Source organism: Pseudophryne corroboree, chromosome 3 (assembly GCF_028390025.1).
Source record: "Pseudophryne corroboree isolate aPseCor3 chromosome 3, aPseCor3.hap2, whole genome shotgun sequence".
In the NCBI taxonomy this organism is placed as follows: domain Eukaryota; kingdom Metazoa; phylum Chordata; class Amphibia; order Anura; family Myobatrachidae; genus Pseudophryne; species Pseudophryne corroboree.
This window is the reverse complement of record NC_086446.1, coordinates 183,315,538-183,340,468: the sequence shown is the minus strand read 5'-3', so window position 1 is coordinate 183,340,468 and position 24,931 is coordinate 183,315,538. Positions and strand designations below refer to the sequence as shown.

Genomic DNA, 24,931 nt, shown 5'->3' with positions numbered 1-24,931 from the left:
TATTACACCTACACTCTCCCCCCCCCCAGCACACACATTAATATTACACCTACACTCCCCCCCCCCCTTCCCAGCACACACATTAATAGTACACCACTGCCTGTGGTGTGGCTGCTCCTCTACTCACGTCTGCAGGCTCCTTCATCAATGCACAGTGCACACAGGCAAGTGCACCACGTGACTTCCTGGGTTTTAGTGAATCCACGGAGGGGAGGGGAGAGAGGTCTTCACAGTCAGGGGGAGGGAACAGGGATGGACACTGGACAGGGACGCTGCTGTATGTCTCTAGCTTGACTTGCAGCAGGAGGAGCAAGGAGGAGAGGGAAGGGCCCTCGGCTCATACAAAAAATCCTCACAGTGAAGAGCTTTTGCCGGCGCTGCTGCTGCCTGTCAGTGTGTGACAGCACTGCGCATCAGCAAGTCTGCAGAGCGGGGAGCGCCTCTCTTGCCCAGCGCCTCCCTGCTTTGCAGACCTTGCTGAGCGGGTAGCGCCGGGCCTGACGCCGCCAGGGCTATTTAATAGTGTAGTGTATTTTTTCTGTAGCTGGTGCTTTTTCTCTTCTCCTTTTCACAGTGTGTGACATGGGGAAAGGAGCTGTGCCGACTGAACTCAGGAATCAAAGGTGAGGTGCGGCCGGGGGTGGACGCTAGTGGCAGCATGGTGCTCTCATATCTGACTGGACATGGTCAGGGGGGTTCGTGGTAGCAGCTGCAGATGGTGGTGGCAGAGGAGGTTGTGCAAGTGGCGGTGGTGGACTGAGGGGCTGCAGTAGCAGCAGCCAATGATTGGCAGGGGGGGGGGGGGGCTACTAGCAGTGACGGGTAGTCGGCACAATTGGGGGGGATGGTTGGGTTGCTACTAGCAGGAATGACTATGTCAGTCAGTATGCTCACTTCTGAGTCTGTGCATTACAGTGTGGCTCTGCAATGTGCTGTTGCTCGAAAGCAGATTACATTGAAAGGGACAAGGAGGAAAAGCAGACCACTACTGTGGAAGTCAATATCAATAGGCATAACTAAAATGAGAGGTAGCAGCTACTTCGGTGCTCGGCACTGGCAGCTAAGGAGGCTTGCCAAGTTGGCAAGCTCCAAATAGCTGACACCCGAGGTATACTGAGCCCTGTTTCATCTATGAACCTCTCTATGTGGTGGCGGACAGTTGTGGGAGGGCTCTAGGGGGTGCTAGCAGCAGGGATGGTTGTTGTTAGCTACGGGCGGTCTGGGGAGGGGGGTTTTACTAGCGGTGGCCGGCAGCCCAGAGATGGGGAGAGGTGTTAGCAGTGGCCGATGGTCCAAGGTAGGGGGGCTAGTGCTAGGTGCAGGGGATGGTCAGTGGATGAGGAGGGTGTGCTAGCAGTGGGCGACAGCCCCGAGGGCGTGCTAGCGGCAGCTCACGGTCGGGTGGTAGAGGGCGTTATGGTAGCGATGGCTGACAGTAGGGGGTACACTAGTGACGGTTTAAAAAAGTTGAATATAAGAAGGAAAAGTAAAAAATTATGTAAGGGGAAAAAATTAGGAACAAAAATATACGGTTATGGATTGTTTGAGGGAGGGGGTGCCAAATTGGTGTCTTGCTTAGGGGCCCATGAAGTCTAAGTGCATCTCTGCTGTCTTTACTCCACCAAATTATATGAAACAAAAGGCAAAGTTGTCCTCACCCACATTACCTTACGGTGTAAGACTTGAGGGGAACCCTTGATATATAAGGTTGTGGAATAAATATTGTTCCTATTGATGGTAAAAGTTATTGTATGTAAGAAGCATTATCAGCCACCAATATTAAAGCAGCCCACTGAAAACCCACTTCCACAGGCATTGGCGGACTGAATGAAAAGGAGACCGCAGAAGACATGAAACTGGTGGCTGTGGTGACAGCAGCCACTGGTACCAAGCAGACCGCCAAAGGAAGAGCTCAGCTGCCGTGATTGAACTCTGATGTACAGTAGCATAGGTTATTTTGAAAACAGAACAGAGATCACATGATGCCCGGTTCTGTAATGTGAGCAATCCATCAGAAATGGTTCCCCTTTTTCTTCGCATTATCCCCCTACCTCCACTTACCTTTATAGTAGGAAGGTGGGGTTGGCGTCCTCTCCTCCTTGTGCTGGAAATTTGTGTCAGATTCTGTATTTGTTGTGAGCTTAGCATTGGGGCCACTGAGGAGTGTTGGTGAGACTTGGGGTATATGAAGCTAGCTGCAGGGATGACACTCTCTCATTAGTTTGAACACATAGGATTCTGGAGCAAAATACACCCAAGCCAAGGACACTTGAGGATATGGTGCTTATGATACATGTGGAATAACAGGATACACTCTGGGACATGCAACCTCTGCAGGTAATAATATATAAGTGTGCTGTATGTTATGAAGTAGCACAGGGTAGCTGAGACTAGCACAGGATCAGCAGATAATGGTAACTGTTTGCAGGAATATACTGGTAAAGACCTCTCACAAAGAACCGGTAAGCCCGCAGCATCTAGTGCAGAAAACGTCATCAGTATAAAAAAATAAGAATTTACTTACCGATAATTCTATTTCTCGTAGTCCGTAGTGGATGCTGGGACTTCCGTAAGGACCATGGGGATAGCGGCTCCGCAGGAGACTGGGCACAAAGTAAAAGCTTTAGGACTAGCTGGTGTGCACTGGCTCCTCCCCCTATGACCCTCCTCTAAGCCTCAGTTAGGATACTGTGCCCGGACGAGCGTACACAATAAGGAAGGATTTTGAATCCCGGGTAAGACTCATACCAGCCACACCAATCACACCATATAACTTGTGATCTGAACCCAGTTAACAGTATGATAAAACTTAGGAGCCTCTAAAAAGATGGCTCACAACAATAAACAACCCGATTTTTTGTAACAATAACTATATACAAGTATTGCAGACAATCCGCACTTGGGATGGGCGCCCAGCATCCACTACGGACTACGAGAAATAGAATTATCGGTAAGTAAATTCTTATTTTCTCTGACGTCCTAGTGGATGCTGGGACTTCCGTAAGGACCATGGGGATTATACCAAAGCTCCCAAACGGTCGGGAGAGTGCGGATGACTCTGCAGCACCGAATGAGAGAACTCCAGGTCCTCCTCAGCCAGGGTATCGAATTTGTAAAATTTTGCAAACGTGTTTGCCCCTGACCAAGTAGCTGCTCGGCAAAGTTGTAAAGCCGAGACCCCTCGGGCAGCCGCCCAAGATGAGCCCACTTTCCTTGTGGAATGGGCTTTAACAGATTTTGGCTGTGGCAGTCCTGCCACAGAATGTGCAAGCTGAATTGTACTACAAATCCAACGAGCAATCGTCTGCTTAGAAGCAGGAGCACCCAGCTTGTTGGGTGCATACAGGATAAACAGCGAGTCAGATTTTCTGACTCCAGCCGTCCTGGAAACATATGTTTTCAGGGCACTGACTACGTCCAGTAACTTGGAGTCCTCCAAGTCCCTAGTAGCCGCAGGTACCACAATAGGTTGGTTCATGTGAAACGCTGAAACCACCTTAGGGAGAAATTGAGGACGAGTCCTCAATTCTGCCCTGTCTGAATGAAAAATTAGGTAAGGGCTTTTATATGATAAAGCCGCCAATTCTGAGACACGCCTGGCTGAAGCCAGGGCTAACAGCATTACCACTTTCCATGTGAGATATTTCAAGTCCACAGTGGTGAGTGGTTCAAACCAATGTGATTTTAGGAACCCTAAAACCACATTGAGATCCCAAGGTGCCACTGGTGGCACAAAAGGAGGCTGTATATGCAGTACCCCCTTGACAAACGTCTGAACTTCAGGCACTGAAGCCAGTTCTTTCTGGAAGAAGATCGACAGGGCCGAAATTTGAACCTTAATGGATCCTAATTTTAGGCCCATAGACAGTCCTGCTTGCAGGAAATGTAAGAAACGACCCAGTTGAAATTCCTCTGTGGGGGCCTTCTTGGCCTCACACCACGCAACATATTTTCGCCAAATGCGGTGATAATGTTTCGCGGTTACATCCTTCCTGGTTTTGATCAGGGTAGGGATGACTTCATCTGGAATGCCTTTTTCCATCAGGATCCGGCGTTCAACCGCCATGCCGTCAAACGCAGCCGCGGTAAGTCTTGGAACAGACAAGGTCCCTGCTGGAGCAGGTCCTTTCTTAGAGGTAGAGGCCACGGATCCTCCGTGAGCATCTCTTGCAGTTCCGGGTACCAAGTTCTTCTTGGCCAATCCGGAGCCACGAGTATAGTTCTTACTCCTCTCTTCCTTATGATTCTCAGTACTTTTGGTATGAGAGGCAGAGGAGGGAACACATACACCGACTGGTACACCCACGGCGTTACCAGAGCATCCACCGCTATTGCCTGAGGGTCCCTTGACCTTGCGCAATATCTGTCCTGACTTAGGGCATTGTAAATGGCCCTTAGTTCCAGGATATTTATGTGAAGAGACGTTTCCATGCTTGACCACAAGCCCTGGAAATTTCTTCCCTGTGTGACTGCTCCCCAGCCTCTCAGGCTGGCATCCGTGGTCACCAGCATCCAATCCTGAATGCCGAATCTGCGGCCCTCTAGAAGATGAGCCCCCTGCAACCACCACAGGAGAGACACCCTTGTCCCTGGAGATAGGGTAATCCGCTGATGCATCTGAAGATGCGATCCGGACCATTTGTCCAGCAGATCCCACTGAAACGTTCTTGCATGGAATCTTCCGAATGGAATCGCTTCGTAAGAAGCCACCATTTTTCCCAGGACTCTCGTGCATTGATGCACTGACACCTGGCCTGGTTTTAGGAGGTTCCTGACTAGCTCGGATAACTCCCTGGCCTTCTCCTCCGGGAGAAACACCTTTTTCTGGACTGTGTCCAGAATCATCCCCAGGAACAGTAGACGTGTTGTTGGAATCAGCTGTGATTTTGGGATATTTAGAATCCACCCGTGCTGACGTAACACTACCTGAGACAGTGCTACTCCGAACTCTAACTGTTCCCTGGACCTTGCCCTTATCAGGAGATCGTCCAAGTCAAGGGATAATTAAGACGCCTTTTCTTCGAAGAAGAATCATCATTTCGGCCATTACCTTGGTAAAGACCCGGGGTGCCGTGGACAATCCAAACGGCAGCGTCTGAAACTGATAATGACAGTCTTGTACCACAAACCTGAGGTACCCTTGGTGAGAAGGGAAGATTGGGACATGGAGATAAGCATCTTTGATGTCCAGAGATACCATATAGTCCCCTTCTTCCAGATTCGCTATCACTGCTCTGAGTGATTCTATCTTGAACTTGAACCTTTTTATGTAAGTGTTCAAGGATTTTAGATTTAAAATTGGTCTCACCGAGCCGTCCGGCTTCGGTACCACAAACAGCGTGGAATAATACCCCTTTCCCTGTTGTAGGAGGGGTACCTTGATTATCACCTGCTGGGAATACAGCTTGTGAATAGCTTCCAATACTGCCTCCCTGTCGGAGGGAGACGTTGGTAGAGCAGACTTCAGGAATCTTTGAGGGGGAGACGTCTCAAATTCCAATTTGTACCCCTGTGATACTACCTGCAGGATCCAGGGGTCCACTTGCGAGTGAGCCCACTGCGCGTTGAAATTTTTGAGACGGGCCCCCACCGTGCCTGAGTCCGCTTGTAAAGCCCCAGCGTCATGCTGAAGACTTGGCAGAAGCGGGGGAGGGCTTCTGCTCCTGGGAAGAGGCTGCCTGGTGCAGTCTTTTTCCTCTTCCTCTGCCCCGGGGCAGAAATGAGTGGCCTTTTGCCCGCTTGTTCTTATGGGAACGAAAGGACTGAGTTTGAAAAGACGGTGTCTTTTTCTGCTGAGAGGTGACCTGGGGAAAAAAGGTGGACTTTCCAGCCGTTGCCGTGGCCACCAGGTCTGATAGACCGACCCCAAATAACTCCTCCCCTTTATACGGCAATACTTCCATATGTCGTTTGGAATCTGCATCACCTGACCACTGTCGCGTCCATAACGCCCTTCTGGCAGAAATGGACATCGCACTCACTCTTGATGCCAGGGTGCAAATATCCCTCTGTGCATCACGCATATATAGTAATGCATCCTTTAAATGCTCTATAGTTAATAATATACTGTCCCTATCCAGGGTATCAATATTTTCAGTCAGGGAATCCGACCAAGCCACTCCAGCGCTGCACATCCAGGCTGAGGCGATTGCTGGTCGCAGTATAACACCAGTATGTGTGTATATACCTTTTAGGATATTTTCCAGCCTTCTATCAGCTGGTTCCTTGAGGGCGGCCGTATCAGGAGACGGTAACGCCACTTGTTTTGATAAGCGTGTGAGCGCCTTATCTACCCTAGGGGGTGTTTCCCAACGTGCCCTAACCTCTGGCGGGAAAGGGTATAGTGCCAATAATTTGTTAGAAATCAGCAGTTTTTTATCGGGGGAAACCCACGCCTTATCACACACCTCATTTAATTCATCTGATTCAGGAAAAACTACTGGTAGTTTTTTCACACCCCACATAATACCCTTTTTTGTGGTACTTGTAGTGTCAGAAATGTTCAATGCCTCCTTCATCGCCGTGATCATGTAACGTGTGGCCCTACTGGACATTACGTTCGTCTCCTCACCGTCGACACTGGATTCAGTATCCGTGTCTGGGTCTGTGTCGACCATCTGAGGTAACGGGCGTTTTAGCGCCCCTGACGGTGTCTGAGACGCCTGAATAGGCACTAACTGATTTGCCGGCTGTCTCATGTCGTCAACAGTTTTTTGCAAAGTGCTGACATTGTCACGTAATTCTTTAAATACAACCATCCAGTCAGGTGTCGACTCCCTAGGGGGTGACATCACTAACACAGGCAATTGCTCTGCTTCCACATCATTTTCCTCCTCATACATGTCGACACAATCGTACCGACACCCAGCACACACACAGGGAATGCTCTGACAGAGGATAGGACCCCACTAGCCCTTTGGGGAGACAGAGGGAGAGTTTGCCAGCACACACCAGAGCGCTATATATATTCAGGGATAACCTTATATAAGTGTTACTCCCTTTATAGCTGCTGTATTATATATTAGCTGCCAATAGTGCCCCCCTCTCTTGTTTTACCCTGTTTCTGTAGTGTAGTCTGCAGGGGAGAGTCAGGGAGCCGTCCTTCCAGCGGAGCTGTGAAAGAAAATGGCGCTTGTGTGCTGAGGAGATAGGCTCCGCCCCCTTCACGGCGGCCTTTTCTCCCGCTTTTTTCTGGAAAACTGGCAGGGGTTAAATGCATCCATATAGCCCAGGAGCTATATGTGATGCATTTCTTTAGCCACATAAGGTTTTTATCAAGTTTTATTGCGTCTCAGGGCGCTCCCCCCCAGCGCCCTGCACCCTCAGTGACCGGAGTGTGAAGTGTGCTGAGAGCAATGGCGCACAGCTGCAGTGCTGTGCGCTACCTTATCTGAAGACAGGAACGTCTTCTGCCGCCGCTTTCTCCGGACCTCTTCGCTCTTCTGGCTCTGTAAGGGGGCCGGCGGCGCGGCTCCGGGACCCATCCAGGCTGAACCTGTGATCGTCCCTCTGGAGCTAATGTCCAGTAGCCAAGAAGCCCAATCCACTCTGCACGCAGGTGAGTTCGCTTCTTCTCCCCTTAGTCCCGCGCTGCAGTGAGCCTGTTGCCAGCAGGACTCACTGAAAATAAAAAACCTAAGTATACTTTTACTTCTAAGCAGCTCAGGAGAGCCACCTAGATTGCACCCTTCTCGGCCGGGCACAAAATCTTAACTGAGGCTTGGAGGAGGGTCATAGGGGGAGGAGCCAGTGCACACCAGCTAGTCCTAAAGCTTTTACTTTGTGCCCGGTCTCCTGCGGAGCCGCTATCCCCATGGTCCTTACGGAAGTCCCAGCATCCACTAGGACGTCAGAGAAAACAGTAATGGCTGTTCACATGGAGAACGAGTAAAACTCCTGTGGATCTTTAACACAAGCAAAGGCACACGTGCATGGAAAGCTGAGCACCAATAGAGAGTGGGAACCATGGAAAAGCACTAGCTCAGTGCTATGAAATGATCACAGGAACGTAATTGTACAAGGTAGTACTTCAGACAGAGTCAGCAGAAGGAGCTAACTGACCGGAACCAGGAACAATAGTGAGTCAAGTCGTACTAGCACTGTACTGGTGCACCTGAGAGGTCTAATAAGGGCACACAGAAACAAGATTGACTGGAAAGGTCATACAAAAAATAATGTCAGTGATGGGGGTCTGATGACCGATGGCAAAATGACGGCTCCCATGCCACGCCAGCTCTCAGTAATGCTGTGACCTGGGATCCATGCTGGACATGGTATGAAGAGTCTTAACAATGGAGCCATGCCATGAGGAATACTGACGCCAAGTGCGGTAAGAGGGTTTAAGGGTCCATGATGTGACAGTGTGAATCATAGCCAAGTGCCACCAGTGTAACAATGACATGAAGTGCGATATATGTAAGATGCTGCGGGATTCTTCTCCTTTATGTCATCAGCTATCCTTGTAGGGACGCTGCAGTGATTTTAAAAACATTGAATGAGTTACATTATTCCACACATTCAGTGTTTTAGGCACCCCATAACCATTGGCATCTCATGCAACTACCTCACTTTGCCTAATGGTAAAAATAACACTGTCTGAGCCCATGCTGCATCACTTGTCAAACAGCTGCACTTTATTCGTCTAGTATTTTCTAAGTGACGTGACAGCAGGTGACATATTAAAATTATGTATACATCCTAACTGTCCTCTTTTAGATGGGTCAGTCCCGAGTAGAGGGTTCTGCCATTTCTGCAGGCATGTCTGTCCCAGTTGGGAGCTACAGCAGAGTAGCAGTGAACAGGTGTTGTGTGCAGCAGTAAATGGTGTTTGAAGGGGAAAACGATAAGTGTCAACACAGCACTTCAAAGGTAATGGACAAACCCAATCATTGTACGCCCGCAAAGTGATGCGCTACCAGTCCTGACCACTGGATAAAACATACAGTATAGAGGTATGCACTGGTACAGCATTCTATGGGGAAGATGTACTAAGCAGTGAAAAGAGTGGAGAAGTGAGCCAGTGAAGAAGTTGCCAATGACAAATAATCAGCTGCTCTGTATACTTTTATAGTATGCAAATTATAAATGTAACTTCAATGTTGATTGGTTGCCACGGGCAACTTCTCCACTGGCTCACTTCACCACTTTTTTAACTGCTTAGTACATCTCCCCCAAAGTCTGTCAACATAAACTTAGGGTCCAGCCATAAGAAACAGCTACAATAATGACAAACGAGCTAATTGGTAGCAGCAGCTGAACACAGATGGCAGCCCATGTATGCTGAAAATGTCATGATATATTGCCAATTTTGAATGTACATCACATGCAAAAGTGCATTCGTCTAAAAGAAATTAAGGAAATTATTCATATACAATATGGAGTTCTAAATCAGGCTAGGTACAAATTGTGCAGAATAGGTCAGCTATAAATGGTTAAAGCAACTCTTTAATGTAACCACCCCTCACTTTCTGTCCTATGCTCAGGGCCGTAACTAGACTTTTTGGTGCCCGCTGCCAGAGAGAGAATTGCCCCCCACCCTGTTTTTCCAATAGGGACATAAGGCGCATGCCTCGCGAGGAAGGGGCATGACTAGATTGATCCCAGAGAAAGCCCATGCTATGGTACCCCTTCCCACAGTGTGTATGTATGTATATGTACTGTATATATATATATATATATATATATATTACACACACATTTATAAACCACTATAGACCACTGCAAGAAAATAGATTTTGACACAAATCCTCTTTATACCACATTCATGCACTTAGCTTGAGAGCTTGTTGTTATTCAGTTACAATACCCTTTATTAAAAAACACATTTCAAAATACTGCCATACGCAGGATTCAAACCTATAAACCTGCTGCATTCCAGTCAAACACTCCTACTCATTGAGCTATTTGATCCTGCATAAAAATTATTAAAACTATATGAAGCGACTGGTGCTTTGTAAAAAAAAAAAAAAATTAGCATTGCAATTGAGCAGATCTATGTAGTGTGCAGACAGACATCCAATCCCTTTCAGCCACACACTCATGGCCGGATTATAGGAGGGGCGACCGTCCAGGGGCCCCCACACATTAGGGGACCCCACAGTCTGTCCCCCAGACTCACGGCTGCACTGCTTCAATTAACATAAAATAATTATTCCTCTGCGGCGGCTCAGCTGTCCCCTAACAGCCGACGAGGATCTGTACAAGAGATTTCCAGCGCCGTCGTGGTGGGGTCCAGAGCCGCTGCGACCAGCTCTTTCCTGTCTGTGTTGCAGCGGCTCTGGACAGTCAATGCCTCGCGGGATTTCACGTCATTATTCCCCGAGGCACTGACTGTCTAGAGCGCTGCAACACAGAAAGAGCTGGTCGCAGCTGCTCTGGACCCCACCATGTCGGCGCTGGAAATACCTTTCGGGCTGCTGAACAGACAGCGAGCTGACAGGCAGGTATCCCACACTGTCACCAATGCTTCAAACACAGAAATATGTCTAAATATGGTTTTATATATATATATATATATATATATATATACATACATACACACACACATATATATATATGTGTATATATATATATATATATATATATATATAAAGAATATATATTTTTATTATCCTTTATTTATATGGCGCCGCAAGGGTTTCGCAGCGCCCAATTACAGAGTACATATGCATGCATATAATCAAAACAGGAAAACAGTGACTTACAGTTGAAGTCAATATAGGACAAGAACAGGGTACCTAAGCATAACTACAGCAGTAGACGACATAGAGATAAGTTTCAAGGTGGCCAAAAAACTGCAGGATTTGGGCAGTTGAGGATTATTAAAGAAAGAAAAGGATAAACACATGAGGGAAGAGGGCCATACTCGTGAGAGCCTACATTCTAAGGGGGAGGGGCAGACAGGGGTGACATAGATGGGGTAGACCAAGCATGAGATAGGGTTAGGATAAGATTTGGCTGGGTTTGGTGAAGAAGTGGGTCTTAAGAGCCCGTTTGAAATTCTGTAGGGAGGTGGAGAGTCTGAGGGGGAGAGGTAAAGAGTTCCAGAGAAAGGGAGCAGCACGTGAAAAATCTTGGAGATAGGAGTGGGAGGAAGTAATCAGAAGACAGGAGAGTCGGCGTGCATTAGCAGAGCGAAGAGGACGGGTGGGAGAGTAAAGGGAGATAAGGTCAGAGATGTAAATGGGAGATGAGTGGGTGAGTGCTTTGTGAGTGTGAGAAGTTTGAATTGGATTCTGAAAGGGAAGGGAAGCCAGTGAAGGGCTTGTAGGAGAGGGGAGGTGGATGTAGTGCGTTTGGTGAGGAAGATGAGCCGGGCTGCAGCATTGAGGATAGATTGGAGTGGAGAGAGGTAATTGTCAGGGAGGCCAGTTAGGAGGAGATTACAGTAATCCAGTCTGGAAATGATCAAGTGAGTGAATAATGGTCTTGGTGGCATCTTGGGTGAGAAAGGGTCTGATTCTGGAAATATTTTTGAGATGAAAATGACAGCTTTGTGAGAGGTGCTGAATGTGTGGTTTGAAGGAGAGGGAGGAGTCAAGGATTACGCCAAGACAGCGAACTTGGGGGCTAGAGGAGATAGTCGTGCCATCAATGGATAATGAGATTGTGAGAGGTGAAGTTGTGCGGGAGGGTGGGAAGATGATCAGCTCAGTGTTAGACATATTGAGTTTAAGAAAGCGCTGGGACATCTAGGTAGAGATAGCAGAAAGACAGTTGGAGGTACGAGTGAGGAGAGCTGGGGAGAGATCAGGAGAGGAAAGGTAGATTTGAGTGTCATCAGCATGGAGGTGATATTGGAAGTTAAAAGAACTAATGAGTTCACCTAAAGAGGACATATAGTGAGAGAAAAGGAGAGGACCAAGAACAGAGCCTTGGGGGACACCAACAGTTAGTGGAAGTGGGGGGGGGGGGGGGGGGGGGTAGTGTCATGAGAGGAGAGAGAGAAGGAATGATCAGAGAGGTAGGAGGACAGCCAGGAGAGGGCAGTATCACGCAGACCAAGAGAGTGAAGGATTTGCAGAAGGAGACGGTGGTCCACAGTGTCAAAAGCAGCAGAGAGGTCAAGAAGAATAAGCAGAGAGTAGCGGCCCTTAGATTTGGCTGCATGGAGGTCATTGCAGACTTTTGTGAGGGCAGTTTCAGTGGAGTGGAGAGAACGGAAAACAGAATGGAAAGGGTCAAGCAGTGAGTGAGAGGAAAGAAAGGCAGTGAGGCGATTGTAGACAATACGCTCAAGGAGTTTGGAGGCAAAAGGGAGAGAGATGGGTCGATAGTTGGAGAGTGTGTTTGGATCAAGGGTAGGTTTTTTTAAGAATAGGGGAGACAAGAGCATGCTTGAAGGCAGAGTGGATAGTGCCTGATGAGAGGGAGAGATTGAGAAGGTGGGCAAGATGGGAACAGGCAGAAGGAGAGAGGTAGCGGAGGAGGTGGGAGGGGATAGGGTCAAGTGGGGAGAGGAACAGATGAGGGCCATGACTTCCTTACCAAATACATGGGAGAAAGATGTCAGAGTTGGTGAGAGGGAAGGGGAGGGGTGGCAAGGGATGTGTGGTGGCTGGTGGCTAGATATAGATATATACTCTAAATATAAAATAAAAAAGGACGCTCCATAGTGCATGAATCTGTTTAAAAATTAATGAATTTAATAAACTTTCCACACACAATTGATAGGAAACGTACCACAGCGGGGTGGTATCAACCACCCTACTACGTATAACATTTAATTCAAGATATGGACTTCACTGCATCAGGGGAATCTCACCACCTCACAGCAATCCTCGCGCTAGGCCACGTCTCTACGCGTTTCATCATCCAAGACTTCGTCATTTATACATACGGTGGTTGATACCGCCAGCTGTGGTACGTTTCCTGTCAATTGTGTGTGTTTTTTAAACGGATTCATGCACTATGGAGTGTCCTTTTCATTTGATTTTTAGAGTTTATCACCATCTGTGGGTACTGGTGCTTAAACGAGCTGCTGATCAATTGGATTGCAGTGCGAGGAGACTTTATTGGATTCCCTTTGTTGAAAGGAACAGTCTGCTAGTTTTCAAAAACAATCCTGGAACTTGTTGTTCCATGCTGTGGATTGTGAAACGAACTGGATATTGCGCATTAACCGTAATTAAATTTTATATATATATATATATAGTGTGTGTGTGTGTGTGTGTGTGTGTGTGTATATATATATATATATGTCACTATATATACACAGTATGTCTAAATATAGATATATATCTATATGTGTATATAGATATCTAATTATCACTGTATATATATATATATATATATATATGTACACACATAGATTTATATACATATATAACTATATATAGTATATCACTTTGATCATTTAAGTAATAGGGGCCCCCACAAGATTGTTGCCCAGGGGCCCCCACAGACTTTAATCCGGCCCTGCACACACTACATAGGTCTGCTCAGCCGCAATGCTGATCATTTCACAAAGTACAAGGTAAGCTTCAAACAGAATTCTCTAGCTTAGAATTATCTACCTTTCTATGCAAGGGAAGATGTCACGAACCTCGGGCAGCGGCGACCGCGCTTGTCCCTGCGGGTGGCCTGGTCTGCCCGGCGCCTCTCTTCCCCTGTCAGTCTCCGGCTTCAGCGGCGGGTCGGCGCTGCTCTCCGGCGGCTTCCCGGAAGCAAGGGCGCCGCCATCACAAGCAAGGGCAAGGAGGCGGAGCAGGTCTGACGTCACCTGCCTGCTCCGCCAATCAGGCTAGGGCGGGGAATTTAAAATCAGATACCAGGCAGAGATCCGATGCCTGAGTATCTTCGTTTCTCCTGTGGAAGCTATGATCCAGAGCTCCCTCGTCCCTGCAAGCATCCTGTGCTTCCAAGCATCCTGTCCCTGCAAGCATCCTGTGCTTCCAAGCATCCTGTGCCTACAAGCAACCTGTGCTTCCAAGCATCCTGTGCCTACAAGCACCTCCGTGCCTCCAGTTACCTCCGTGTCTCCAAGCACCTCGTGCCTCCAAGCACCTCCGTGCCTCCAAGCACCTCCGTGCCTCCAAGCACCTCGTGCCTCCAAGCACCTCGTGCCTCCAAGCACCTCCGCGCCTCAAGCACCTCCGTGCCTCCAGTTACCTCCGTGCCTCCAGTTACCTCCGTGCCTCCAGTTACCTCCGTGCCTCCAAGCACCTCCGTGCCTCCAAGCACCTCGTGCCTCCAAGCACCTCGTGCCTCCAAGCACCTCCGCGCCTCAAGCACCTCCGTGCCTCCAGTTACCTCCGTGCCTCCAGTTACCTCCGTGCCTCCAGTTACCTCCGTGCCTCCAAGCACCTCCGTGCCTCCAAGCACCTCGTGCCTCCAAGCACCCCGTGCCTCCAAGCACCTCCGCGCCTCAAAGCACCTCCGTGCCTCCAGTTACCTCCGTGTCTCCAAGCACCTCGTGCCTCCAAGCACCTCGTCCCTCCAAACACCTCGGTGTCTCCAAACACCTCCGTGCCTCCAAGCACCTCCGTGCCTCCAAACACCTCCGTGCCTCCAAGGGTCTCCCAGCACTCCCTGTACTCCCAGTACCTCAGTGCCTTCAATACCACAGTGTCTCCAATATCTCAGTACCCCAGCCTTCATTATTTCTACAAGTCTTGTCTTACAGGAGACCTACAAGAATTCCTCTGGGCCTCCCGCCTGCCGTCTTAGTTCTGCATGAGGAAGACCTACATCCGGCCATCTCTACTACGACCCAGTGGCGGTTCCTCTTCCCGGTCATCGGAAGAAGCCCCGAGTCCACAACACTCCCAAACCAGGTCAGTGATAGTATACTCAGGCCACATGGACTCGGGGGATCGGAACACGGACTCTAGTGCCATCCAGAACCTGGCTTCTCGAGTGCAAAGTCAGGAAGCAGCACAAGGTCAGGTGATGCAGTACCTCCAGCAGTTGTCCGGGCGTCTGGATCAGATTCAGGCGTCTCTGGCCTCAGTAATTCCGGCTCCTGTTCCAGCAGTCGCACCAGTTGCCGTTGCCAGCAATGTTCAACCATCGGCCGGTGTCACTCCACGCCTTCAGTTGCCTACTCCGTCCCGCTATAATGGGAATCCCAAAAATTGTCGTGGTTTCTTGAACCAGTGCGAGGTACATTTCGAGCTACTTGCACACAACTTTCCTACAGACCGGTCCAAGGTAGCATATATTATTTCTCTGTTGGAAGGTTCTGCTTTGGATTGGGTGTCTCCATTATGGGAACGATCTGATCCCATGGTTTCCAACTACACCAACTTCATCTCGTCCTTTCGAAGGATTTTCGACGAGCCCGGCAGAATGACCACTGCTTCTTCCGATTTGCTCCGTGTTCGGCAGGGCGCCCGTTCCGTGGGCCAGTACGTGGTTCATTTCCAGACCATTGCTTCCGAACTACGCTGGAATAATGATGCCCTGAGAGCTGCCTTCTGGAACGGTCTTTCCGACCGGCTGAAAGACGAGCTGGTTACTAGAGATCTGCCGGATCCATTAGAAGATTTGATTTCCCTTTGCGTCAAGGTGGATCTTCGGATGCAGGAGCGTGGAAGAGAACGTAACCGTTCGGATCGTTCCAGGTTCCGGAATCCTACTCCTAGGCCGGTGGCCTCACCTAGCTCAGATGAGCCCATGCAAATTAACCGCTCCCGACTGTCTCCGGAAGAACGACAGCGTCGTCGTGAGGGTAAACTCTGCCTTTACTGTGGAGCCGCAGATCATTTTCTTAAATCTTGTAAAGTCCGTCCGGGAAACGGGCAGACCTAGCTTGTTCCGGAGGAGTCAAGCTGGGAGTTACGACAAAAGCTTCTCCAACTTCGGACTGCTTGCTTCCAGTAACTCTAGTCTCCAATTCAGTCTCCAGGTCTTGTGAAGCCCTATTGGATTCCGGAGCTGCAGGGAACTTCGTTTCTTCCTTCTGTGCCCAAAGTTTGGGTTTAAAGTTACGGCCTATCGAGCGGCCAATTTCACTGACGGCTATCAACGGGACTAGAATTTCCAAAGGTCTCATAATGTGGCGCACGGGGCCAGTTAAGCTGCGGGTCGGGGCTCTACATCAGGAAGATTTGGAACTCTTGGTAATCCCAGAAATGCCCCATGATCTGGTTCTTGGAATGCCTTGGCTGAAAAGTCATAACCCCCACATCGATTGGAAGTCGTCACAAATTCTGTCCTGGAGTTCCTTTTGTCACACTAATTGTCTTACTCCTGTTTGTCCGCTCCGTGTTACCTCCAAAACGGATGAAGAGCACATTCCGGAGGCATATCAAGGGTACAAGGACGTATTTTCGGAACAAGCTGCTGACCTGTTACCACCTCACAGGCCTTGGGACTGCCCTATTGACCTTGTCCCAGGGAAGACGCCACCTCGTGGTCGCACATATCCTCTGTCTCTTCCCGAGACTCAAGCCATGTCGGAGTATATTAAGTCCAATATGCTCAAGGGATTCATTCGCCCCTCTTCCTCCCCTGCTGGTGCAGGCTTCTTTTTCGTGAAGAAAAAGGACGGGGGGTTGAGACCATGCATCGACTACCGCGGCCTAAACGACATTACTATTAAGAATAAATACCCCTTGCCACTAATCACAGAGTTATTTGATAGGGTTCGTGGTGCCCGCATTTTTTCAAAACTCGACTTGAGAGGAGCTTATAATCTTATACGCATCCGAGAGGGGGATGAATGGAAGACTGCCTTTAATACCCGAGATGGGCATTACGAATACTTGGTGATGCCGTTTGGTCTTAGTAATGCTCCCGCGGTTTTCCAGGGATTCGTCAACGAAATCTTTCGTGATATGCTGTATCAGAGCGTTGTGGTATATCTGGACGACATACTGATTTTTTCCAAGAATCTTGTCGAACACAGGACTCAAGTCAAAGAGGTGCTACACCGTTTACAAGAGAATCATCTCTACGCCAAGCTTTCCAAATGTACCTTTGAAGTAACATCTATTCCGTTCCTCGGTTATGTCATCTCGGGGACGGAGCTTCGCATGGATCCGGAAAAGTTGTCGGCCATTCGTGATTGGACTCAGCCTCTTTCCCTGAAAGCAATACAAAGGTTCCTGGGCTTTGCGAACTACTACAGGAAATTCATTAAAGGTTTCTCCACCATTGTTGCACCCATTACTGCCCTGACGAGAAAGGGTTCTAATCCTAGTTTGTGGCCTCCGGAAGCCATTGTAGCTTTTTCTCGCTTAAAGTTAGCTTTCACGACGGCTCCAGTTCTCCAACAACCAAATTTCGAGGAACCCTTCTTCTTAGAAGTTGATGCATCTTCAGTCGGGGTGGGGGCTGTCCTCTCCCAGCATTCCTCTGATAAGAAATTACATCCGTGTGGCTTCCACTCTCGTAAATTCTCTCCAGCCGAACGAAATTACTCTATTGGAGACCAGGAACTCTTGGCAATCAAATCTGCCTTGGAAGAATGGAGATATCTTCTAGAAGGGGCTAAACATGTGTTTACCATCTACACGGATCACAAGAATTTACTGTACATCAAATCCGCACAATGTTTGAATCCTCGCCAGGCGAGATGGGCACTTTTCTTTTCCCGATTCTCGTTCATTATCAAGTACCGTGCCGGGACTCTCAATATTAAAGCAGATGCGCTTTCCCGTTCACAGGTTCCCACAGACGAGGATGAACCTCCGGAGCGGGGTTTAATTCTGAATCCAGTTTCTGTCTCTGCTGCTTTAACTACTCCAGCTCCTCCTCCTGGAAGAATGTCCGTACCAGCTAGATTCCGCCCAGGAATACTACGGTGGGTCCATAACTCCAAGTTTTCCGGTCATCCCGGCGCTCAGAAGATGTACAAGTTTCTGCAAAGGTCTTACTGGTGGAACACCATGAGGAAGGATGTACAAGATTGCGTTAATTCATGTCCCCAATGTACACAACATAAATCTCCTCGTCTGCCTCCTGCAGGGTTACTTCGTCCTCTGCCTATCCCTGTGAGACCCTGGACTCACATTTCCATGGACTTCATCACTGACTTGCCCTGTTCCAAGGGTTGCAACACCGTTTGGGTTATCGTTGACCGTTTTTCGAAGATGGCACACTTTGTGCCCTTGACTGGTCTTCCGACAGCACCGAAACTGGCTCTATTGTTTATCCGAGAACATTTTCGTTTGCATGGGTTGCCACAAGAGATTGTTTCTGACCGTGGAGTACAGTTCACCGCCAGGTTTTGGAAAGCCCTTTGTTCAACTCTACACATTAAACTTAAGTTTTCGTCGGCTTATCATCCCCAAACAAATGGACAAACGGAACGAGTCAATCAAGATCTAGAGACTTTTCTTCGGTTGTATCTCTCTCCTTCACAGGACAACTGGGTGGAGTTGTTGCCTTGGGCGGAGTTTGCCCATAACCATTTGTTTCATTCTTCCACTGGGGAATCACCATTTTTCGTCAACTACGGGTTCCATCCCCGTGTTCCGGAATTTCCAAGCCTTCCGATAATAGAGGTTCCTGCTGTAGCGTCCACTCTACGACACTTTGGACAAATTTGGAGAAAGGTTCATGCTAATCTTAAGCAGGTTTCTGTTCGGTACAAGTTCTTTGCAGATAAGAAACGGCAAGCCGCACCTCAATATAAAGTTGGGGACAGGGTATGGCTGTCCACACGGAATCTCCGGTTGAAGGTGCCCACCATGAAATTCGCTCCAAGGTTCATCGGTCCTTACCCTGTGCTACAAGTCTTAAATCCTGTGGTCTGTAAACTGGGTTTGCCTGCCCATCTTCGCATACCTAACGCCTTCCATGTTTCTCTACTCCGTCCCCTCATACTGAATCGATTCCACTCAGCACTCCCAAGGCCAACGTCCGTAGTGGCAGAAGCTGGAGCGGAGTTTGAAATCAAAGCTATTCTGGACTCTCGTTATCTTCATAAAAAATTACAGTACTTGGTGGACTGGAAGGGTTATGGACCTGAGGAGAGAAGTTGGATTGGGGCTACTGAAGTAACGGCTCCTCGTCTGATTCGGATCTTCCACTCCAGACATCCGACTAAGCCCGGGAAGTGTCCAGGGGCCACTCCTGGAGGAGGGGGTACTGTCACGAACCTCGGGCAGCGGCGACCGCGCTTGTCCCTGCGGGTGGCCTGGTCTGCCCGGCGCCTCTCTTCCCCTGTCAGTCTCCGGCTTCAGCGGCGGGTCGGCGCTGCTCTCCGGCGGCTTCCCGGAAGCAAGGGCGCCGCCATCACAAGCAAGGGCAAGGAGGCGGAGCAGGTCTGACGTCACCTGCCTGCTCCGCCAATCAGGCTAGGGCGGGGAATTTAAAATCAGATACCAGGCAGAGATCCGATGCCTGAGTATCTTCGTTTCTCCTGTGGAAGCTATGATCCAGAGCTCCCTCGTCCCTGCAAGCATCCTGTGCTTCCAAGCATCCTGTCCCTGCAAGCATCCTGTGCTTCCAAGCATCCTGTGCCTACAAGCAACCTGTGCTTCCAAGCATCCTGTGCCTACAAGCACCTCCGTGCCTCCAGTTACCTCCGTGTCTCCAAGCACCTCGTGCCTCCAAGCACCTCCGTGCCTCCAAGCACCTCCGTGCCTCCAAGCACCTCGTGCCTCCAAGCACCTCGTGCCTCCAAGCACCTCCGCGCCTCAAGCACCTCCGTGCCTCCAGTTACCTCCGTGCCTCCAGTTACCTCCGTGCCTCCAGTTACCTCCGTGCCTCCAAGCACCTCCGTGCCTCCAAGCACCTCGTGCCTCCAAGCACCTCGTGCCTCCAAGCACCTCCGCGCCTCAAGCACCTCCGTGCCTCCAGTTACCTCCGTGCCTCCAGTTACCTCCGTGCCTCCAGTTACCTCCGTGCCTCCAAGCACCTCCGTGCCTCCAAGCACCTCGTGCCTCCAAGCACCCCGTGCCTCCAAGCACCTCCGCGCCTCAAAGCACCTCCGTGCCTCCAGTTACCTCCGTGTCTCCAAGCACCTCGTGCCTCCAAGCACCTCGTCCCTCCAAACACCTCGGTGTCTCCAAACACCTCCGTGCCTCCAAGCACCTCCGTGCCTCCAAACACCTCCGTGCCTCCAAGGGTCTCCCAGCACTCCCTGTACTCCCAGTACCTCAGTGCCTTCAATACCACAGTGTCTCCAATATCTCAGTACCCCAGCCTTCATTATTTCTACAAGTCTTGTCTTACAGGAGACCTACAAGAATTCCTCTGGGCCTCCCGCCTGCCGTCTTAGTTCTGCATGAGGAAGACCTACATCCGGCCATCTCTACTACGACCCAGTGGCGGTTCCTCTTCCCGGTCATCGGAAGAAGCCCCGAGTCCACAACACTCCCAAACCAGGTCAGTGATAGAAGATAGCTCAATGAATAGAGTGTCTGACGGCAATGGGTTCGAATCCAGGTTATACCAGCATCTGGAAATGTAATGAAGAACAGTGTGACTGAATAACAAAGAAATCTCAAGCTAAGTTCACGAATATTGTATAAGTATTAGCGACAAAAGAGGTCCGGTTAGGAGACAGGGGCAGTCAGAAGCTGCTGGGCTTCAAAAGGGGGGAATCTGCAAGTGAAAGTAATTAAAACAGATTACTGACAAGTGCCCTTAACTGCACCCCGTAGCCTGCAGCACTATGTGCGGTGCACCCTCCGCACACACCTAGTTACGACCCTGAATATGCTCTCTAATAAAATGCAAAGAGGCACTTCCAGAGGGAATCTCCTAACAAGCCTGTCTATCCCAAACCAGTGAATCTCAATGAAAACAAGACACAGTAGTTATAAGCAATCACTTAAAGCGTATTTAATTTCATACTTTTGCCTTCTCTCCCGGAATGTCCAGGGAGAGCAGGTCAGCCTCTCAAAGAAGAAGTCAGTCCAGGGCTGAATGACACATTTATTGGTGAAGAGTGTCACCACACCTGCTGCATCATGCCACAAATTTCAGCACTGTGTTGGATTTGGGGCTGACATGACCTGATTCACGGCACAACGCATCCACATCCCACCTGGGCTACCGCTCCGGCAAGTAGATTTCTTTAATTTTGGCACAAATATGGTAGTGTAAATGACAGGTAGCTCAGTTGTACAATGTAATACCGATTACAACTGAAAGGTACAGTTTAACACAAAACTGTGTTAGTAGTTCCTGTTTATATTACAAAGATGGAGGAAGCAATTAACACATAATAAAAGATATTTGCTAAATCTCCAATTCCAGAATAGCGGTATGAAGGAGAAGGAGACTGTTGTATATTTTGTTTTGACAAAATTATTGATTTAAATCCGGCACAATAGTACAGTACTATTTAAAGGTCAGAGAAAGACAAATGAGTTTACACTTGAACAGTGCAAGCTTATCTGTCATGAAAGTGTAATGATGTCCTTATCCTGTGCTGTGCTCAGCACTACATATTTCACAGGAAAATCACACCAGGCTCTTATTCTCTTTCTATTATTCTGTTCTAGACTGTTTGTTGGTGTGGGTAATGGAAAAGCAAGAGCAGGAAATGAAAGTACTTAAGCCTCTTACATAGACATTTCCACTTTGAATGCATAAGATGATGATGATGGGTAGGCGTGGAATACTTGTAAGAGGTCTTATACAGCAATTAAAAGCCAAGTAACACCTCTGATCATAATGTTGTCATGATTTTAATAGTTGTCAAAAATTAAATGTTTATTTGTTCTCTTCTATAGATTGTTTCAACTCACTGACTACTTTAATGCATACATACCTGCTGACTCTCCCTGATGTTGGGACAGAAAGAAAAGTGATGGGCACAATCAAGCATTATATGACAATGAGCAGAGTATGACAACACTGTCCCACCCACCCATTACTTCATACAGCTCCCATCTACATGCGGTGGTGGGAGGTGACTCTCTGAAAAGTTGCTTTAATGTTTTTGAATATTTTATTAATGAAAAATGGTAACCACCTATAAGTTTATGATTGTTCATTTTTGAATGCATGGTTAACAAGATATGTCAATTTATCCATCCAATCCATTATATTAAAATTCAAAATCTAATTCATCCATTTGTGACCATTGTTTTAGCTGAAACACCATGGGTGGTATTCAAATGTTTGCACCCCTCCCGCACCCATTAGCGCCCCCCGGCAGCTATTCAATTATTTCTGTTGAAGGGCATGTTATCATTTCAGCTTGCTACCCACGGGGGTGGCGAGCTAAAGCACGCACAAAGTGTCCAGTTTGGGCACCCATCTGGACTTTTCATGATTACGCCCATTACGTTAGTTGGGTTTAGCTGCTTTACGTGGATAAAGCAAACTACTATGGGCACGATAGGCGTGATAACGGGGGGCAATTGAATATTGCCCGACGATCTCCCATCGCTTTAGACGGGAGTTCGGGCACGATATATTAGTTGATTACTGCCCCATGTGTTCTTGTTCTAGGATACAGTGTCATCCTTAAAGAATACAGACACATGTAATAAAGGGTTTATGCACGCTTATGAGCTCACGATATTTGTAGTAACTTATAAGGTCTGTGGCTACGTGGGAAACACTCATTTTGCAGTGGGGTTGCTTTCAATGAGCAAAACCAGGGCCGCAACTGGAGGAGGGGGGTGCAAGATTTGAGGGGGCGCTAAGGAGGAGCAGGTTTGTTTTTTTAACCAGCAGTGCTGTTCCAGTGAGACAGCAGACGGCTCCCGGGGTAATATCTCTGACCCACCTGTCTGCCCGCAGCTGACTCCCATGCTGTGCGGGTGAGCTCCAGTACCTGGGATCTCTCTTCTTTGCCATACAGTGCTGCAACTAGCGTGCAGTGCACCATGCAAGCTATAGAAGCAAGCTGTTGGTGCTGTGTTTTTCAGCAGGCTATGATCCCGGTTACCTGCCCAGCACTAACCAATAGCAAGCTGCCGGCTGCGCACCATTGAGACACGCTGCCCCAGGCTTTTGCTTGTTAACAGGTGCAGTCACCGATGTTACAGAAATCAAAGGCTCACTTTGCTAGCTATCCACTTGACAGTGTGAACTAAGAGCCTGGACAACCTCCAACTCTCACCGAGTATCACTACAGCAGCTTTGTGGTGAGTTTAAAGACAGACTTTATTATCGGCACTGTGTTCCCAGTTACCAGTATCAACCTCCACTTTGATGTAGCTTATAGGGAATGTAGTGTAGTGATGTAGTGAACCATACAGGGTATACAGTGTAGTAATGTATTGCAGTATATAGGGGCATGTAGTGGACTGATGTAGTGCAGCATATAGGGTATGTAGTTCAGTGTATTGGGGCATGTATTGTAGTGATGTAGTTCAGCATGTAGGCAGGCCCGGCGCTACCCGTTCAGCAAAGGGATGCAGTGCAGGTAGGCGCCGGACCGGAGAGGCGCTCTCCCTGTTCTGCATCCCTGTGCTGCCGCTGCGCCTGTCCCCCTGCTGCTGCTGCTGGCCCCTTTCACACTGTGTGACAGGTAGCGGCGACGGCAGCTTCAAGGCAAGCCTCCAGTTCTCCCCCACTTGATTGTGTTCGTCAGAAAAGGGGGCGGAGTCTCAAATACAGAGGGGGTGGAGCTTAACGTTGCGGCGCTACATGTAGTGGACCAGGCTGCCAGAGACTCAGTGGTACAGCTGCTGCTTATATTATAAAGTACTGTAGGACAGCATGAAGCCTCCTCTCACCTTCCCTCCCCTGTGACAGTGCAGTGGTTGCAATGGACCCATAAAGGGGCAGAGCTACACGGGAACAGGCTGCAGCACCCTGCTACACAGGAGGATGAGCTGCTACATCTCCGGCGTGCCAGATTTCTTTAGGTAAGTGTGTGTGTGTGTGTGTGTGTGTGTGTGTGTGTGTATATGTATGTGTGAATGTGTATGTGTGTAATGTATGTACAGTATGTGTGTGTGTGTATGTGTGTGACTGTGTGGCATAATGTGTGTAAGGGGCACTGGTACAGGTGGCGTTACATGTGTAAGCGTCACTGCTACAGCAGGCATTACGTGTGAGAGCGTCACTGCTACAGGGGGTGTTACGTGTGAGAGCGTCACTGGAACAGCGGGCGTTACGTTTGAGAGCGTCACTTGTACAGCTGGCGTAACGTGTGAGAGTGTCACTGGTACAGGGTGCGTTACGTGTGAGAGCGTCACTGCTACAGGGGGCGTTCTGTGTGAGAGCATCACTGCTACAGGGGGCGTTACGTGTGAGAGCATCACTTCTACAGGGGGCGTTACGCGTGAGAGCATCACTGGTACAGGGGGCGTTACGTGTGAGAGCGTCACTGGTACAGCGGGTGCGTTACATGTGAGAGCATCACTGGTACAGCGGGTGTTACGTGTGAGAGCGTCAGTGGTACAGCGGGAGTTACGTGTGGCAGCGTCACTGCTACAGGGGGCGTTACGTGTGTGAGCGTCACTGCTACAGGGGGCGTTACGTGTGAGAGCGTCACTGCTACAGGGGGCGCTACGTGTGAGAGCGTCACTGCTACAGGGGGCGTTACGTGTGAGAGCTTCACTGCTACAGGGGGCGTAACGTGTGAGAACATCTTTGGTACAGTGGGTGTTACGTGTGAGTGCATCACTGGTACAGCGGGCATTACGTGTGAGAGCATCACTGGTACAGGGGTCGTTAAGTGTGAGAGTGTCACTGTTACAGCGGGTGTTACTTGTGAGAGCATCAGTGGTACAGCGGGCGTTACGCGTGGCAGCGTCACTGCTACAGGGGGCATTACGTGTGAGAGCGTCACTGATACAGGGGCTGTTACGTGAGAGCGTCACTGATACAGGGGGCGTTATGTGTGGGAGCGTCACTGGTACAGCGGGATTTATGTGTGGGAACGTTACTGCTACAGGGTGCGTTACGTGTGAGAGCGTCACTGCTACAGGGGGCGTTCTGTGTGAGAGCATCACTGCTACAGGGGGCGTTACGTGTGAGAGCATCACTTCTACAGGGGGCGTTACGCATGAGAGCGTCACTGGTACAGGGGGCGTTACGTGTGAGAGCGTCACTGGTACAGCGGGTGCGT

General features: G+C 49.1%; 1 protein-coding gene and 1 long non-coding RNA gene across 2 annotated transcripts in view; one reads left to right on the top strand and one right to left on the bottom strand.

Annotated features, from left to right (window-relative positions):
* Window positions 1-24,931, bottom strand: part of LRMDA (leucine rich melanocyte differentiation associated) — a 1,251,204-nt gene that overhangs the window by 552,806 nt on the left and 673,467 nt on the right. The window lies entirely within an intron of this gene.
* Window positions 196-21,929, top strand: LOC135055072 (uncharacterized). The gene is made up of 4 exons (XR_010243639.1): window positions 196-623; window positions 1,813-2,337; window positions 20,776-20,957; window positions 21,633-21,929. It is a non-coding gene; the product is annotated as an uncharacterized LOC135055072 (long non-coding RNA).